Source organism: Vicia villosa, linkage group LG1 (assembly GCF_029867415.1).
Source record: "Vicia villosa cultivar HV-30 ecotype Madison, WI linkage group LG1, Vvil1.0, whole genome shotgun sequence".
Taxonomy (NCBI): Eukaryota; Viridiplantae; Streptophyta; class Magnoliopsida; order Fabales; family Fabaceae; genus Vicia; species Vicia villosa.
In genome coordinates, this window is record NC_081180.1 from 203,166,035 (window position 1) to 203,186,883 (window position 20,849).

A 20,849-nucleotide genomic window follows, 5' to 3' on the forward strand; every position below is an offset into this window, starting at 1 on the left:
GGATATAAATTCTAATATTAACTAGACGTACACCCGTCCGATGCACGATTAATTTTATATACATATTAATGATAATTATTATAATTTAAAAGGTATTAGTATATGTAATTTTTATATTGGTTGTATCTCTAATTTATAATATAAGGTGTTATAATTTATAGTATTGTTTAACTACTTAAAATAAAATTTAATAAATTAATAACTAAAAAAATAGACCATATTTCAAGCGTCAAATTAATAATTGAAATAGAAAATAAATAAAGTTTGCATTTAATTCTAGAGTTAAATTTTTATGAATCTTCCAATTATTATATATAAAAAAAGGAGGACGTGCAATTAGACAAATTATGAATAAATTTTTTATGAACAATTGTGATTTATTTACGATAGTGGATTAAACTAAGAGGATTAAGGAGTAATTATAAGAAGAAGAAAATTGTTTAGCCATTTTTGTTTAATTAATTATTAGTGAATAAAAAATAGTTATAATAATAATTAATAAGTGAATTAATAAAAAAAATAATGATAAGTGATTAGTTGGGGATTTCTCTTTTATATATCCGTGGTTGGTTTTTATAACAGTTAGTGGTTGGTTTTTTAATGGTTTGATTTAACCATATAGTTATTAATTAATTAATAAGTTGATTTTTAATTAGTATTTTTTTTGGATTTTTTATTTAATAAAAATACATAAGTTAATGTATTATTTTTTTAAATAAAGTGGAGTTCTATAGCACATATTATATTTTATTGGTAAAAAATATTTTTAATAATAATTAATTTAATATGATTAATTATTAAAAAAACATATTAAAAAAATGTATTTCTTTTCATTCATCCTCTCTCACAACAATTTTTGTCACAATTAATTATTAAAAAATAATTTAAAAAATTAGCAAACAATAAAAAAAGCCAAATCTCTTTTAAATAAAAATGTTACAATTAAAGAAGAACTATAAAAGTCATCTATGAATATTTTACAACAAAATAAATTATTTAAAATAAATAAAATGGGGAAGAAGAAAGAAGAACCGTCGTCTATGAATAGTTTTAGATATCTTGTATTTTATATATTACCTGCAATTGCAAAAACAATGTAAGAAAAATTAACATAACAAAATTGCAACAAATAATAATTTAAAGTAGATCGTCGAGGAAGAAAGAAGAACAATAAAAAAAAAAACAAAAAAGATTAACATATTATTTAAGTGTTTTTAGACAGTATGAGAAATAGGTTAGTGGAGTTGGTAGGTTAATAAATAGTATATTATTAATTTAATAGGATTTTTATTGTTAGTTTCAATTTAACATTATTATAATTAATAATTATTTAATAGATAAATTAGTTTCGGAGGTAATTAATAATTAATTAATAGATAAAATAGTTTTGGAGGGAAAATTTTGTAGAAGAACTTGTAAGATTATAGTTTAGCCAATATATGAGAAATGGGTTAGTGGAGTTGGTAGGTTAATAAATAGTATATTATTATTTTAATAGGATTTTTATTGTTAGTTTAAATTTAACATTATTTTAATTGATAATTAATTAATAGGTAAATTAGTTTTGGAGGTAATTAATAAATTATTTTAATTAATAATTAATTAATAGGTAAATTAGTTTTGGAGGTAATTATTAGTTAATTAATAGATAAACTAGTTTCGAGGGAAAATTTTGTAGAAGAACTTGTAAGATTATAATTTAGTATGAATATATTCATTCAAGTTTTATTTATAATTTTATTATTAATAAAAAATATTAAATTATTCATTTATGTAGTGGGTTAGCCACGTTTAGTTTCTAATTTGGGTTAGCTAAGTTTTATTTCTAATTTTATTATTAATAAAAAATATTAAATTAAATAACAAAATATTAATTAATAATAATAAATAAATATAGATACATGAAATTACTGAATAATAAGATATTAAATCAAATAACAAAATATTAATTAATAATAATAAATAAATATAGATAAATGAAATTACTGAAATAACCCTAGTTTTGGATAGGCCTTAAAAGAGGTCGGCCACCAATCATCTTGTTTGGAAATGATGTAAAAAGAGTTTGGTGCGAAATGGCAGAATTACACGATGATTACATGACCTCGCCTAGTCTAGACGTCTCAGTCATGGATCGTCTGGTTTAGTCTAATATATCTTAACTCGGGACCACGTGAGAACGTTCCAAGTCACATATTGAGCAAATAATTGAAGTCACCATTATTCTTGTAAAATAATAGGACTCCCTATTAAGGGGGTATCTGGATCCACTTATTTCCATAATCTAATTGAGTCTAAGGGACAGGTGGTTGAGCATATATGTGTTTGATCTGACTTTCTTAACAACAATTTGACTAAGGGGCCGAATCTATAAATACCCTGGTCATACGATTTAGGAGATTCATTAATTTTTTCACCGATTAGAACCACATAGGCCTTTTTGTGCATCTTATCGCAAATAGGGTATCCTTTATTATACTTATTGCAAGTAAATTTGGAACCCACCGCGGGGTCCGATAAAACTAACTTTGAACACACTCTCATCTGAAATACCAGTTGCTTTAACCACTGATTTACAATGGTGAGACGGGGCATCTACAACAATAGTGGCAGCTTTCAAGAAGCCATAGCGGAGATGCAGGCCGCTACAGAAGAATTATGTTGTGTCAATGAAACCTTACAAGACAACATTTTGCATCTCCTACAACACCAACACGAGGACAACCCTCCTAATGGCGAGGAGATTCAAGGATCCTCGTCCCCCTCTCTGATGAAATTTAGGACACATTCATGCTAGAAAACTTCAAGCATTCGTCTTTGGTAACCTTCAACAGAAAGAACGATCCGCGGGAGCACACATTACCATCAATATTCAGATGGAGATAATAGGTTCCCGTTATTGGGTGAGAATATGAAGTAAAGAAATGGTCTAAAGGGGGGGTGAATAGATCCTAAATAAAAAATTTCACCGATTTTCCAAAAATAGCATATCATAGATTTTTCAAAAACATATGCGGAAGTCGTAAAGCAAAAATAGAGATCTTATACTTTTATTGGATTTCAACCACGTCGACAAATACACAATTTACAAAACTCACAGATTGTTCAAGAATGATTAATTGAATGATTGTATATTACACGCGATGTGTCCCATACAATATTTTTATTATGATCGGACTTTAACAGCACTAGTTTTCCATAATTTAAGCACCACTAAAACCCAATTAGGTACAAAATCTAACAATACCTACCCTTACGTAATAAATCACTACCAACTGAATAAACGATAAACTATGCTAAGAATTGATACTACGCATTCAATATCCTACAAAATTAAATGCAAGAGTGAATGAGAAAGAAATAGTACATCAGGATATATAGTGCTTCAGTGTTTGTAATCGCTTTGCCAACTCCACTCTTCAATAGTTTCACATTGGAATCTGTTTTGTTTCTTTTAATTTTGACAGATGTTGCAAGAGTGCATATAACAATGTTGAGAAAAATAAATCTCCTATCTGGATCTTAACTTGTATGCAACTTAATGTCAAACTCTTCTATGAAATCTTTAATCGATTCATACTTCTTGAATCTTCCAGCTTCACTAATTTTCTCACAGTTTTCGTGTGTGGCAATCACCCCTTGATCCCACTCATTTCTTGAGTAATAATATGTCTGAAGATTTGAGATGAACCCCATATTATATGTAGCCTTCCACTCAATCAATACCAAGGTCAGCTAGAGAGAAGAACCTCCTTATTTTCATTGAAATTTGTCACAACTAATGATAACCACCTCAGTCTTACAAGCTTCTTAAAAATATTTACCAAACCTTCAAGAAACGAGTAGTTTTAAGATAATGTCTCCCTCAATAATTACAAATTTCCATGATCAAGATCTGAAATCAAACTAGAGGTTGAAGATGAAAGAATTTATGTTTGTAAGAGTTTTTGAGTTTTTAAAAAATGAGAGGCTACTGATTTCACCAAATCACAATGTAGATTGTGAATTTATCTTCTTAAAATATGATGACATAATGAATTTCTATGTACTTGAGATTAAGCACAAAAATAGATGGAAAAATTTAGTTAGATTCGAGTCAAGAACATTTCATAATTTGAGTCAAATGAGCAAGTGAAATGAAATAAGATCTCATAAAGAAGAGCTATCAATTTTTCCATGATTCGAGTAAGTTGTAACCTTGATTCAAGTCATGAAACTTCATGATTTGAGTCAATGCAACTTGTGATTCGAGTCAAACTTAACAGGGACAATTAGGAAAAATTTGAAAAGCATTGTGATTCGAGTTAGTTGAAAGTGTGACTCGAATCAAACAGAGCAGTGACTAACATGAGATTGCATGATTCAGGTTAGTGCAACTTGTGATTTGAGTCGCAATGTTGCATCATTTGAATCAGTGTAAATTATGATTCGAATCACAGAAACCAAAAACTTCTTGTGAGTGACTCGAATCACACACAATAAATCTCAATTTTTTTTTAAATTTTTTGAAATAGTTTGAGATTTCATTTTGCACATAACTTGAACTAACATCAAATACGATTCTTGTTATAAAAACTCATGCAACTGACTTAAAACATCATAACCAAACTCAAATACAAACAATTGAATTATGCATGCTAAAAGGAATGAATCGATTCAAAACATGATTCAGAGATGTGCAATCTTGAATTAATAGACAATAATAAACCAAATGAAAGCGATAAGAGAAGCAACAAAATTGTATTGGGGTTATCCCCCTAAATGTATTAGGGACATGCAACTTCAAACTCCCTTTTTTTTATGCTTGGCAAGATTTCACTTGGAATTGAGTCGACTTTGAGCCAAAAGCAAAGGACTCGTGCTCCCTCTGAAACATCGCACAAAAACAACACAACATAAAACACATAAAACAATTCTAGACTCATATTACAACTTCTCCCCCCTTTGACAACATCAAAAAGAGATAGATCGAAATGAGTTTAAAAACCATATAACCAACTACATAACAGATAATTCCAGATGAACACATGAGCTAAAAAGCTAAGAAGAATATACAACAACAAAGATCATATACAGAACATGAAGATGGACATGCTGCATGCAACAAAATACAAATAGACAAGTAATAACGTTCAACATCAACAATTAAGTGATCAAAAACTATTATGCAAGGAAGGTTAAATAATGCATGAACATGTATATGAATGCTCGAATGTACATCATTAGCCACACACATTTAAAAAGGTATTAAATGCATATAAGAACAATAAAAAACATGATAGATATGAATGAAACAAATGAAGAAGGTAATAAGCAAACCAATGAACATATCCAGAACAAGCACACACGATGATATAAAACGGATACAAGAGTTATAGAGACATACCAATGTAATCGGTGAAACTATGATTTGCTACAAAATAGTGTTAGTGAAAACAAAATATACATAGAAAATGAAACTAAACAAAATTCTTAATCTATTTATAGAATAAGGAATCTAAGATTCTCAAATCCCTACAGATCTTGTGAAAAGGTTCCGATGACAATAGTTTTGTAAAAATATCAGCAAGCTGATTTTTAGCGCCAACGTGTTAAAAAATAACACCCCCTTTTTCAACATGATCTCTAAGAAAATGGTGCTGGACCTCAATGTGTTCAGTTCGTGAATAAAATATCGGATTATTAATGAGCTTTATCACACTAGTAATATCATACTTAATCAGAATGAAGCCAAATTTTAAATCATACTCTAGAAAATTTTGCCTTAGCCATAAGACTTGTGCATGATAACTATCAGTGACTATATATTCAGCCTCGGCAGTAGAAATATTAGCGTTATACTGCTTTTTGTTGCTCCAAGAAACTAAACAACTTCTAAATAAGTGACAGGTATCACTAGTGCTTTTCCTATCCGACTAGCACCCTGCAAAATCATAATGAAAAAACCCTTCTAAGCTACACGAGCTACCTTTAGGATACCAAAGACTATGTTGATAAGTTTCATTAAGATACCTTATTTCATACCCCAAAATTTGCCCACCACATTTTATACTCAAGCTCACTTGAAAATCAAAGGCTCAAGACTTGACTGAATGTACACTCTCCTAGTCAAAGGCTTCTGAATTAGGGTTTTGAATTTCTTGGGGAAAAAGGATAAATAAAGGTCTCCAAAGGATTTAATATGATTCCTTATATCCCAAACTATCCCTATGACAAAATGCAAGCTTTAGTTCCCAAGATTGCTCACTCAATTGCTCAAATAGTCAACAGTCGACCAGTTTGACCTAAAAGTCCATCATAGTCAAATTACAGTCAAAACTCTTGATTTTTGGTTAATATCCTTATTTTGAAGTAACATTCATAATTTGATCAAGGGTTGATCATGATTCATTAGGGAAAGTTCATAAATCAACAAAACTCAAAGTTTCTAAATTAGGGTTTTTGACCTAAAAGTCAACTGAACTTTGACCAGCCATAACTTTCACATGGATCATCAGAAATTTCCTAACCAAAGCCTATTTTGAAGGAAATTGAATTCTCTACAACTTTGTCTATCTAAAAAGTCCAAAAATGCTTCATTTGGGAGATATGAGCCAAAACATTATAGGTCTTTTTTGAAAGTCAACCAAAAGCAGTTTTTTGTCAAAGCCCATATCATCAAGATAAAATCTCCAAATGGAAAAAAGGTTCCAAAGTGGCTTGTAGAGGACATCTTGAGCTTTCCAAAAAAGTCCTAGAACTCCTCCATATCTTAAAAATTGAGGGAGATATGCCTTGTCAAAGTTGAATAATTTTGAGAGAAAAAATGTGAAATAAAAGGCTCCAAAATGAATCTTTTTGCAAAGGAACTCAATCTTTCTCGGCCCAATCTTCATCCTTATCATATGCAAGGCCCAAAATTCAATTTCCACGAATTATTGATTAATATGAGATTTTTTATTGAATTTAATTCATGAAAAATGCAATATAAATCATATAATTAGAAAAAATACAAGAAAATTTGATTTGCATTTGATTTTAATCAGAATCATTTATCAAAATATGCATTAATTGACACCAAATTTGTTCAAGAGGATATTGGTCATGAAAGATTGAAATTGGACCTAATATAGAAACATCCATGAATCATATTTTTAAGATTGCCAATTAGTGATTCTTGAAGATTCAAATCAAAATAACAACCCTAATACATTCCATTATATAAGTATAAGGATTGCAAACCTAGAATGGATGTTTTTGCCAGCCTCAAGAGTCCTAACCGAGCTTGCAAAAAATCAAGAAAACTCAAACATCGAATTCCCAGTTGCAGTCCAATTCAAGGAGATCTAATCATTCAAACACGTTCCTTGGAAACCCCGGAAGCTATACCAATCCTTACCAGGTCTTGAATCATCAAGAACAAACTCCTACAAGTCACGGTTTGTCAAGTTTTAATTTGATTCGATTACGTTAATTCAAGCATCCATATTGAAATCTAATTGCATATATATGTTTGTTATGATGTGTTGATCATTTCTGGAGCTTTAATTACGTTTCTGTGCGTATTTGAAACTAACGCCACTGTTAGGTTTTAAGAGCTTCAAATTAGGGTTTTACGTTTAAGGCAAAATTAGGAAAAATTAAAGGTATCTTTGAACTCAGGGTGCTTGGAAGATCATGTTGGCATGGTCGCGAAATATTTTTTTGTGGCTTTTGTGGTATTCGTAATTGCAGGGTCTATAGCTACGAACCTCGTCCGTAGGTAAAAGTATCTCAGACTTTAGACGACGGAGGGAGGAAGAAGATGGATACATGTCCTCCCCCCACTGGCTAGCATGCGCGCGCGTTTTCATTTAAAACACAGATAGATCCTGTGTGTTATGACCCATGCAGATGCGATGCTCCTCACTCCCTCAGCCGTTTGATCGATCTTCAGGCTCATCCAACGCCTTTGGCAGCGAGGGCGTACCATGGTGCTTCACAGGCCTACCACACATGATTCGGACGCCAGGTTTTCAATTTTTTTATATTTTTAATTGTATATTTTCTTTATTTTCTTTTCTTTTATTCTTCTATAAAGCTTTTATTTTAAAACCTTTTTTAAAAAAGCCTTTTTTATATACAACTAAAAATCTTTTTTTTTTTTAAATCAAAAGTTGTTTTTTTTATTATTCAAATGATTTTGTTTTATGTTTAATAATTATTTTAACTAGTATAAACTTAATTAGGTCTATATTTAATTAATTAAAAAATTAGTTTAATTGATTTAAAAATTAGGATTAATTAATTTAGGTTAATTTAAAATCAATTTAGGGTTCATAAAATTATTTTAATCAGGATTAGCCAATTTTAAAATTATTTAGGTTAAAAATCAATAATTAATTTTTAGGATTTGTCTAGCCTCGATTAATTTAAAACCCTAGTAGCCATAGGGGTTTTAGATAGGTGTCGTCCATTAACTTAGTGTTAATTTTTCTCATAAAACCTCATTCCCTAAAAAATCAGGGTTTGCCCTGAACATTTTCAAAAACATTTTCTTTTTGCTTTCTTTCTTTAAAAACCTTTTTTTTCTTTTTCTAAAAATCATGTGGTTCATCCCTTTTTCAATATCTTTCTGTTTGCCTTTTGCCTTGTCAATTTACAATTTTAATTTTTGATCTATAATATATCTGCCCCAAAGCCTTGTAAAATTTCCTGCCTTTATTTTCTGTTACCCTTCAGGGTTTTATTGTAATAGCTTAGGTTTTCTTTCCCGCCTTTATTTTTCTGCCTTACAGGTGTTTATTATAATAGCGTAGGATCTTTAAACTGCTTTATTATACTGCTATGGTTAATAATCCTAGGGAGTGCAAGCCTTGAATTAACTTAGAATAACTAATTATAAGATAAATATCTGAATCTAATCACTTGATTGTGTCACACACACACCTTTAGGGTAACCCTTCTTGTTGCCTGTTGCCTTTAATTACGATTCTAAAATAGTCAAGTCCCTCGATTCCGAGGATACCTAAAGCAAGTGTTGCCTTAATACATTAAAATCATCATAAGATCTTGTCCCTCGATGTTGCCTCGAAAATAAGATGATTGTCCCATTGCTAAGGTATCCTCGCCTGTTGCCTAAAAAAGATTAATGACTATTATATCCTTCCCTAAAGACTATCTACCTCTACATGGTATGGACAGTTTTATGGCGAACAATAATTCCTCGATGACCCTAACATCCAACGAAAGGACTTCCTACCCTCTTTATGGTATGGATAGCCCTTTCAAACTGAAAAGCTTAAAGAACATAAAGCTTAAAATTAGGGTAGTTGCTACTAATTGCTTGCTCTGATTTAAATTCAAAAAATCTTTTTGTCACACTCTTTTTTCAAATACTTTCAAAACGAGGCTACGCTTATTTACAAGCTAAAGTCCTTAACAAAGTTTTTACTATTCACACACTACACATCAAACATTTTTGAAAACAAAGTGAGCCGAGCAATTAAGAGCCCAAGGATAACCATGGATACAAAGGGTGCTTATACCTTCCCTTTGTATAACCTACCCCCCGAACTCAAAATCTTTCAAAGGTATTTCCTGTTCTTTTAGCCTTTCCAATTGGATAAAATAAAAGTCGGTGGCGACTCTTGCTATCCGCAACATATTTTAAAAGTCAGTTCTCCCACCGTATTACACCTTAAAATTCTTTTTATAATCTTAAAGTGGGAGTCATTATCTGACGCCTGATATTTGGCACAAATGCACTCACTAAACATGGTATTTGGCCTACTCGTCATTAAATAGAGTAAGCATCTAATTATACCTTTATACCTAGTGATCTTGAAGTCCACACTATTATCGTCTTTGTCAATTAGCATATTTGAAGCCATGGGTGTTGAATTACTCCAAGAAGCTCTAAGCAGTATTTTATTTGAGTTATGAAAGTTTCTTCTTCGACTTGCTTGATTTTCAATCCTAAGAAATATGTGAGCTCTCCCGTGGGAGACATTTCAAATTCTCCATGAATGAAACTTGCAAGCTTTCGACAAATAAATTCTTTAATAGAAGCAAAAATAATATCATTTACATATATTTGAACTAAAAAAATATGTTTTGATTTACGTCTAATAAACAAAGTGGTGTCTTCTTTACCTTGCTTGGATCCTTGTTTAATTAAAAATCCACTCAATCGCTCATACCAAGCTCTTGGAGCTTGCATGATACCATAGAGGGATCTTTTGAGTTTAAAAAACATAGTTAGGATTTTCGTGATCCTCAAAACCATAAGGTTGAGAGACACGAACTTATTCATTTACGTACCCGTTAAGAAAAGCAAATTTAACATCCATTTAATAAAGTTTTAAATCCATAGTCGTGTGTATCCCAAGTTCGAAACTCATATAAAGTAGTAACTAGGAAGGCACATGATCAATTGCTGGATACTATGACCCGTGTCCATATTCTGTGGATTCGGATCGGCAGTGGAGAAGTACTCCATGCTATGGGAAGTCTGTGACCTGTGACCCTAATCTGTGGATTTGGATCGGCCGGGGAGACATTCCTTGTTGTGTGGACAATCGTGACCCGTGTCCATAGTCCGTGGATTTGGATTGGCCAGGGAGAAATTATCCGAGGAAGCAGAGATTTAAGACCCGTGTCCATAGTCCTAGACATAAGATTGGCCGAGGAAAAATACTTTGTTGTGCATTCCTGAATAGTGATTCATTGAGTTGTGTGAACTCAAGTTGTGTGTTTTCCATACGAAGCGTGAAACCCCTTGAACGCTTAAGTCCTTGTTACATTGTGCGAGTGATGCACAAGCGGACCCATAAGATAGAGGAACTAACTAAAATTATTATCTCACCCCACTATTATTGTTGTTTTTCAGGTGGTTCTTTGCAAGTTAAAGGCAAGGGTAAACTTGTCTGACTATGTTTCGAAGACTTTTGTTATCGCGATTTTTTGCTGTGGATTATGTGTAAATGTGGATATTGTACATAAATTTTAGTTTTAATTAGACACTTGTATATATATCATGTGCCATAGTTGTATATTTTGTCTTGGACATGTATATATAACGATGCCGATAGGCTCTCATGTTGTGTCAGTACCAGTTACACTATATATAATGTATTTTTTAGATGTATATTATATGTGAGTGTTACACTATCCTTCTAGAATCTACTCAGTGCACGAGGATTATCCTACGAATGATCACAAATGATCTAAATTTTACTACATCCAATGACTCTCCGCAATTCAGTCTGACAAGTAGCAAGTTTGTTACTCCTTCTCAAATATATATAAAGAATGCACCAATTCATGTACTAAATTTCAAATTCAATTTCAATTCGTTCTTCTCTCTCACATACTATGCTAACATGTTGGATTGCTAACTTACAGGTCACCCGTCTTGCCGCATTGAAAGTTAAGATCCACCATTACAACCAATTCTTATTCCATTCATGTTCTAAAACACTTTATTTCATACTTCACTCTATCTATTTTTATTCATTTAATAACTTATAGATTGAAATGCTAACTTTGCAGATTTACCATTAAATTTAATCTCACTGGTGCAACACCATATCATACTTCCACCGTTAGAATTCACGCATAATTTTCATTCCGATCCAAAATTGAAATAAATGTAATTATGCAAAACCAAAACATTCATCTATTGACACATTGGCACATGAGACTTGTTCATTCTATAAGTGAACTAGTTTCTCCTCACATGTATACATATATAATAAAATAGTATGATATAAATAGGTATTATAACATCATACTTGTATTTTTGTCATTTTTTCTTTTATTATAATATAAAGAAAATGAAATTATTAAATCAATTAATCATATAATAAACTAATTTTTACATACAATTTTTAACATACAATTTTTTATAGTGTTAATCAGTCATAATCATAACTGTTAAATTATTAAAAATATTTAATTATAGAATATACATATTTTACTAGTCATAAATTTTTCTTTAACTCTATTCTGTAAATACATTATATATATAATTATAAGTATTTAAATTATTCAATTATTGATGATAATAAAAGTATTTATTATTTTTATTGTTTAAAATAATAAATTTTAAAAATTAAATAAATAAAAGAAGTATTTGGGTTTATCTTTTATAAAATAATTATAAAAAATTAGATGACCTAATAAATTTTCTCTTTTCCAAAAGAAAATCCAAAACATTTTAAAATTACTACACTTTTTTTTTCTTATTCTCTTTTTAAAACATTTTATAAAAATAAATTTGTAAAATAAGTTTCAAAAAATAAAAATAAAAAGTTATTCAAACAAACATTTTTTTTTTAAAAAATAATTTCTAAACCTCAATATCTTTTTTCTTATTTGTATTAACATAATCTCTATTCATTAAAACTAATAGAAAATCAATAATTAAAAGGAATGAAGCGGCATGAAATAGTATAATAGAAAATGGGTGATGCACTGACAGGGTAAAAAAGTTTTATATTCTCAATCAATCACGATCATGAATTAGGACTAATGAGACTTTAATTTTAAAAAAGTTTATCTAACATGACAAAACGATTTATATCTATTGCAGTGCACTACCTTTAACCTTATAGTATAAATTTTAGTTTTTCTCATATTTCTTTCAATTACTTTATTCATTTTTAAAATTTTTATAATCTTGGCCGTGTTCCACTCCATTCATTCATTCATGGTATGGTATTTAAACATAATCTAAAGTTAAAATTCTGTCTAATTCAACTTAATAGTAATTTAACAAATTTTAATTGGTCCAATGCTGATGGGTGTAAATTTGATAGAGAGGATAACAATTTAATATTCTGCAACTATACAATTTGAAAGGGGTTAAAATTACTTTAAGACAAAACTGATCTGCAAACTAGTAGTTTAATTAGAATTAGATGCCTCAACACCAAAAAAATAAAAAAAAAAGAATTACAACATTTGTCGAAAAAAAAAATTTAAATAACCAGGTTTAATAATAAAATTACAAAAAAAACCATGTTTTCGGGGTATTTACCAAAATGTCTAGGTTTGGGACCGAATGTAAGTGAATGCGCCAAATGGTTTGGCGCATAGGTGTATATTTTAGGTGAATACGCCAAACCATTTGGCTAACCCTAAAAATGTGGGTGTATGCGCCAAATGGAATGGCGCATTAGGCTAGGCATTTTGCCCTAATAGCCATACCATTTGGCGCCTAAGTGTGCTCCCCCTTTTTTTTTTTTTAATTTTTTTTTGGGTTAATAGTCATTTGCCCCCCTGCAATAGTAGCGAGATTCGGTTTACCCCCCTTTTAAAAAAATATTTTGCATTACCCCCCTATAATATTAAAATTGTAAGTCTTTTGCCCCCTAAGAGGGAAAATTACCCCCCTGTAAAATATATTTTTTTGATTTTACTCCCTGGTTTTTACACGTTTAGGGGGTACCCAAATATTACAGGGGGATAATCCAATTTTTTTTTAAAAGGGGGGTAAACCGAATCTCGCTACTATTGCAGGGGGGCAAATGACTATTAACCCTTTTTTTTTAAGTAATGTTACTATATTTTTTTCTTTTAAATTTTTTTTTTAAATTATTTAAGTTATTTTTTTTTTCTTTTTTTTTCCAAATTTTATTTTGTAAAGTTTTGTTAAATACATAGGTTTTAACCTTGTTCTAAAACTAATTTTTTAGGGTTTATAGTTTTAAAATTGCATTTTTTATAGTTATGTTAAACATACCTATATATATATATATATATATATATATATATATATATATATATATATATATATATATATATATATATATATATATATATATATATATATATATATATATATATATATATATATATATCGATGATTAAATACTGTATTATTTGTAAAAATGTAGTGCACAAAATGTAAAATGAAATTTGATAATCGAAAACAAAACATTGGTTATAATAGATTAAAGAAAGGAAACATCGATTACGACTGATTAAATAAACGATACATTGACACAATTGATTGAAGAAAACACAACTAAATCCTCAATGGCGTCCATCACCAAGATAGTCATCCGTTCCGCACCCTGGTCTTGTTATCACACGTTTGCCGCGATCGTTCATCCCGCCGCGAAGATTGGCACCACCCCTTTCCCTAGCTCGACCCCTGCCCCTGCCCCTTTGTGCTTCTTGTTGGGTCTGTGTCACTGGGCCTGGAATTGGGATGTCTCGTGGGTCGCTGTCTATGAATTCGTCCACGCCCCCATAATTTTCCGGTAAACGGCTGTTGTAAAGTCGGTGACCCATCCCCTCAAAAGCGTTAAGTCGTGGTTGTGGAGTGGTTTGGGAAAAGATTTCAGGTGCGTAGCATCCAGCATCACTAGAACTACCTTGAACAAATCCGAATTGGTTCGATGGTGTTGCATATCCGGAGGGGGTGCCTCGGTGAGAGGAATCACCAAAAGGACCATCGTCGGGACTTAGATGTATGCTAGAAGAACCGGGCGTAAGGTTGTGGCCGAAAGGCCTTGAGGACCCTACAAACGCTGTAAATCCTAATGGTTGTGAATGGGTCTCATATTGGCCCGAGGAATGATGGTGGTTTCCAGATTGTTGAAAAGGCTGGGACTGGGATTGAAACATATTTGGATGTCGGTAGTTGTGTGCGGAACGGGACGGAGTGTTGAAAATATTTTGTTGTTGCTGCTGCAGTTGTTGTTGTTGTTGTTGTTGTAGTTGTTGGCGTTGTTGTAGGCGTTGTTGTTGCCGTTGTTGTTGCCGTAGTTGTTGTCGTAGTTGTTGTTGTTGTTCTTCTTCTTCTACTTCTTCTACTTCTTCTTCCTCCTCAGGTTGTTGTTGTGGTAAGATGTAATTGTGAGCACAGGGATCAATCAAATAGAACGGAGCTGCAAGAAACAGGTTAGGGGATGTAGCTGTACGATACCAACTCATGTACTCGGCGGTCGGTTTCATCTCATGGTCACTGACGGGGAAGTTGAGGACATATTGGCGACGGTCCTTCCACATCTGGAGGTGTTCGGGTGCAAAATCCTTCCAGTTTTGGTGTGTCCATTGATGATTGACTCGTTTGAGGTGCCACCGTCCCACGTCAATTGGAGGGTCTGGTATACGTTGGCGCATTCCGAACTGTAGCATAACACGGTCACTATGATGCATTTCAATGATGTTGTACCGGATTATGCAACACTTTGTGGTCCAAATTTTTGCATCCTGAGCTCTAGGCACATGCTCACATTCGAGATACGGTCTCCATATAAACTGCATGCATAAGAGTTATACATTATCTTGGGAAATTATTTATAAAAAATAAACATATAAAAGAGAAAAAGGTTAGAGATAATACTTGTTGAGGTCCTAGGTGATCAATCAGCGTGCGGTACATTGTTATATTTGACCGCGGATTTAGTTGGAAGTCCATACCTTTCACGCAAAATCTACAACATAAATGTAGTGGATTAGTTAGTCTGGAGTAGATCATAATCCACCAACTGTGTATTAAAATTTATGGTATACTAATAAATTACCTCAACGCATACGGAAAGCCCCAATCGCCATTGTTAACAGGGGCCAGTATGGGCATCCTCCACCACCCCCACACCTGCACCAACAGGGCGCATCCATAGAATGTGCAAGTATCAGCTTTGGAGGTCTTGCATAGGGATTGGTAGACCGTAGCCAGCACTGCAGACCCCCAGCTATACAGACCAACTCTAGTAAAATCCATTAACAAACGAAGATACATAAAATTAACCGTGTTACCAGTGCTATCTGGGAACAAAACGTTTCCAATTAGCAGGAGTATGTAACACCTAGTTTTCTGAAGTTTGGTCTCTTGGGGAGACGCATCATCCAAATGAAACCGATCATAATAAAGCTTTAACCTCTTAAGGTTAATGCCCTGTCCCCTTGCACCAACCTGTCCCTCTACCAAGTCTATGCCAAGAGCCTGAAAGCATAAGGAGTTAGCCTGCATAACACAGCCATTAATTGCCTTACCGTCAACTGGAAGGCCTAGTAACATGTGTACATCTTCCAGGGTTATGGTGCACTCCCCTGTTGGAAGGTGGAACGTGTGTGTCTCGGGCCTCCAGCGTTCTAGCAACGCAAGAACAAATTTGTGGTCAATAGATGACTCGGCTATGGTACTAATCGGTCCGAAACCCGCCACTTCCAAGTATGGTTTTATGCGGTCGTCCGGAGAGATAGTAGAGTGACTACGAGTCTGGAAACGTCCAACGTCCTGGAGATAATAATGTATGCAAAAAAAATCAGTTACATATTCTCAGGCAGATGCATGTTATCAATGTTATACTAAAATACTTACATAGGTAGCGATGTTCTCTGGTGTTCCTCGGTTGTGTATCGCCCATTGTTAAAAGAGACATGGTTGAAGTATGAAATCTGGAAGTTGTAGGCAGAAGGTTTAGTGTGGGAGTAGATGAGTGAAAGTGGTGAGGAGTCTGTCTGCAAAGCTAAGTGGTTTATATACCCATCACACAAAAACGGTAACATTATGCATGTTGGACAACTCAACACTTCCATAGTTGATAGGTGTTGCGTGTGCAGAAAATGTTAGCATGCATGCTGACTAACTTTCGGTGAAAAGACATATGCATGTAGATCAGAAGTAGCTGTTGGATTAGGGCTGCATGCATGCTTTGCCTAGGGGGAATCCTTGCAGGAATCTATCAGGAATCGTGCAGGAATCATGCAGGCGCATGCTAGGGTACAGGAACTCGTTTCGGACGCATGCGAAGGACAGAAAACAGGTGGGGACCATGTGGGGCCCTGGGGGGTCCACACCTAATACACATGCGCCAAATGATTTGGCTTCTTCTTCAAAAATTCCTTCTTATGCGCCAATTCATTTGGCGCCTTCCTGTTGTTTGTTTTCACTAATGCGCCATTCCATTTGGCGCATTAGAAGGCCCTGTTTTTTTTTTTCAAAATTAGGGTTTACGTGTGTGCCTTGTATACGAAACCCTAATTGTGATACAGACCTAAGGCAAGGCGTCCGTCCCTCTATAAATTAGGGTTTACTATGTGCATTAGTACACACAAGCAAAAATGAGATCTCGAATAAGGCCAGATAGCTCGCACCGGACTTCAGAGCCTCCACCCCCTGTGAGGCGTTTCGACTATCAACCGGACTATCGTCGAAGGACTGGATACGTCATTTTCTCTGCCGTCAAACCTCCCATGCAGGTGATGTTTTGGAACATTCAAACTATGGACCAGCTTAAGAGAACCCTAATAAGGTTTTTGGACGGAGAGTTGAGTCCAGGCGAACAAATCAGATCTATCAAGAGACTTAGAACAAGGGGCGGTGTTTTTCTTGAAAGACAGCGTTGGTGGGAGACTATGGAGGACGACATTCAATGCACTCGAATGATGGAGGACAGAGAAGACATTGTCCTAACCGTTGTAATATCCTAGATGTCGCAATTTCTTTACCCTTTCAATTACTTCTGTACCGTCCAATTAAATGCTCTGAGCATATATTAATGAAATGTTTTTTTAACATTACCAAGTTTCCTATTAGTATTTAAGTTATTAATAATTAACAAAGTTATTTTCCCCTGTATTTCACCCACTATAAATAAAGGTATGAGTGTGTGGAGTTGAAGTACCAACTCTTTCTTCATTCTTTCTGCAAACACTAAAAAATGAACTCAGTTTGGGCTGTCGTTTTTTTTGAGGAAGGTAGTCACATGCGTGTCTGCCTTAACCCCCATTGGAATTTCCAGAGAATTGTTAGAGCCATCAACACTGGGTTTCGTCAACTAGATGGTCCAACCAGAAAAGTTAAACAGATAGATTACCGTTGTCCATACATTACGTTGAGGGATAATAATCCAGAAGGCACCTACATGTATTATTGGGACCGTGTGAAGGACGATGTGGACGTGGATCTAATATTTTGGACACACAGTGGAGAGGTTAACCGTGGCGTTGAAGATCCACTTGTTCTTGCAGTGATACTTGAGTAGTTTAGATAAAGTGTTGTTGTCTTTGTTGCAATGATCGAGCGTGTACTACAAGTTTTTATGTGTTATTTTGCAATGTAATATTGTGATATACCAGTTGTTTTGGGTTGCCAAAACCGGATCGTTCAATTAAAATTAATGTGGTCGCTGTGTTAAAATAAATAGGATGTGTTGATAACTATATATATATATATATATATATATATATATATATATATATATATATATATATATATATATGTATATATATATGTATGTATATATATATATATATATATAAATATATATATATATATATATATATATATATTTATATATTTATATATATATATTTATAAATATATATATTTATATATTTATTTATTTATATATTTATAAATATATATATAAATATATATATATATATATATATATATATATATAAATATAAATATATATATATATATATATATATATATATATATATATATATATATATAAATAATTATTTATATATAATTAGTTATATATAAATATATAAGTAAATCGTTTCAGGAATCTTATCAGAACTAGCTGCCAGATAGGTTTAGATGCATGCTCTGTTTAGGGGAATCGTTGCAGGAATCTTGTCAGGAATCGTTTCAGGACATATACAGACGCATGCATGTTTTGTATAAATATAAATAAATAGTTATATATATATAAATAAATAAATATATAAATATAAATAAATATTTATATATATATATATATATATATATATATATATATATATAAATATTTATTTCAGAACTAGCTGCTAGATGTAGGGCTACATGAATGCTTTGATATAAATAAAAACATATACATGAATATATAAATAAATAAATAAATATATAAATATATATATATATATATATATATATATATATATATATATATATATATATATATATATAAACATATACATGAATATATAAATAAATAAATAAATATATAAATATATATATATATATATATATATATATATAAATATATATATATATATATATATATATATAAATAAATAATTATTTATATATAATTAGTTATATATAAATATATAAGTAAATCGTTTCAGGAATCTTATCAGAACTAGCTGCCAGATAGGTTTACATGCATGCTCTGTTTAGGGGAATCGTTGCAGGAATCTTATCAGGAATCGTTTCAGGACATATACAGACGCATGCATGTTTTGTATAAATATAAATAAATATTTATATATATATATATAAATAAATATATAAATATAAATAAATAGTTATATATATATAAATAAATAAATATATAAATATAAATAAATATTTTATTATATATATATATATATATATAAATAAATATTTATTTCAGAACTAGCTGCTAGATGTAGGGCTGCATGCATGCTTTGTCTAGGGGGAATCGTTGCAGGAATCTTATCAGGAATCGTTGCAGGAATCTTATCAGGAATCTTATCAGACGCGTGATGGGGTACTTGACATAGATCAGCGTGTCTATGTGTTGGCAAGGATGTAAGAAGCACAATTTATAAGGCATACCAATATTTTCTAAACATTACAGCCCCCACCAACAATTTTACCCAATCTGACTTGAGCTTACAACACCCAAACACTTTCCCCGTCAAAATGACTTCATCACATGTGTGTTTCTTGTGATGAGAAACACTCAGGTTGTACCATTGTTGTTAAGCAAAAGAGCAACATTTTCGTACTTCATTCATCGACTATACTCTAAGATTGCAATGGGTCCTATTGCAAGTGTTTTTTACCAATGTCCCCATTTCAATGAAGACAACACCGTCAAGTTTTACGAGATGGAGATTGCCACTAACGAAGACCTCCAAGATATGTTTACCACCCACGAATACTCTGGGTTGGAATCCATCGAGCTGTACGTTACTCTACAGGTTGAGACACAAGAAACTAATGTTGTCCAGTCACAAGTTATTGACCCACCAGTCAACGAGCAAGACGAGGTTGACGTCATAGACGAGGAAGAAGACGATCTGGAAACTGAATTTGACGACATGGTCAACGAGGAATCCGACGACGATCAGCAAACGTTGGTGCCTCCAGCTCATGCGTACGCACCTCCAGCACATATGAGTAACTTGAACCTGCAAGGTGACGAACCATCATCTGACATCTTCTTCACACCCTACATCCAAAATGAAGAAGAATTAAAGGAAGGAGACAAGTTTCCTTCTAAGGAGGCTTGTCTGAGAAGAATAAAAAAATGGCACATGGCGAACAATGTTGATTTTGACGTAGATCGTTCAAACCTGGAACGGTATGTAATCACTTGTAAAAATCCAGAGTGTGGGTTTAGACTTTTGGCTTCTTATAGGAAGAGAAGTAATGCATGGAAAATAGGGTCGATTACGCAGAAACACACGTGTGTCAACCCTAACAATTCCCAGGATCATACAAAACTCAGTGCCGATCTCATATGTCAGGAGATCTTGCCTCTCATAAGCTCTGATCCGTCTCTGAAGGTTAAAAATATAATATCACACATTGTTACAACCTTCAACTACACTCCATCTTACAGAAAGGCGTGGGTTGCAAAAACAAAGGCAATTGAGACAGTCTACGGCAACTGGGAGGAGTCATACAAAATACTTCCCCGATACCTCAATGCGCTACATAGTTACGCACCTGGCACTGTTACTATTCTAGAGACATTGCCCGCGCATGCCCCGGATGGAAACCCTGTCCAAGGAAACGGAATATTCCATCGGCTTTTTTGGGCGTTCAAACCTTGTGTACGAGGGTTTGCACACTGTAAACCCATACTTCAAATTGATGGGACTTGGTTATACGGCAAATACAAAGGCACCATGCTCATGGCGGTTGCACAAGACGGGAACAGCAACATATTTCCAGTGGCGTTTGC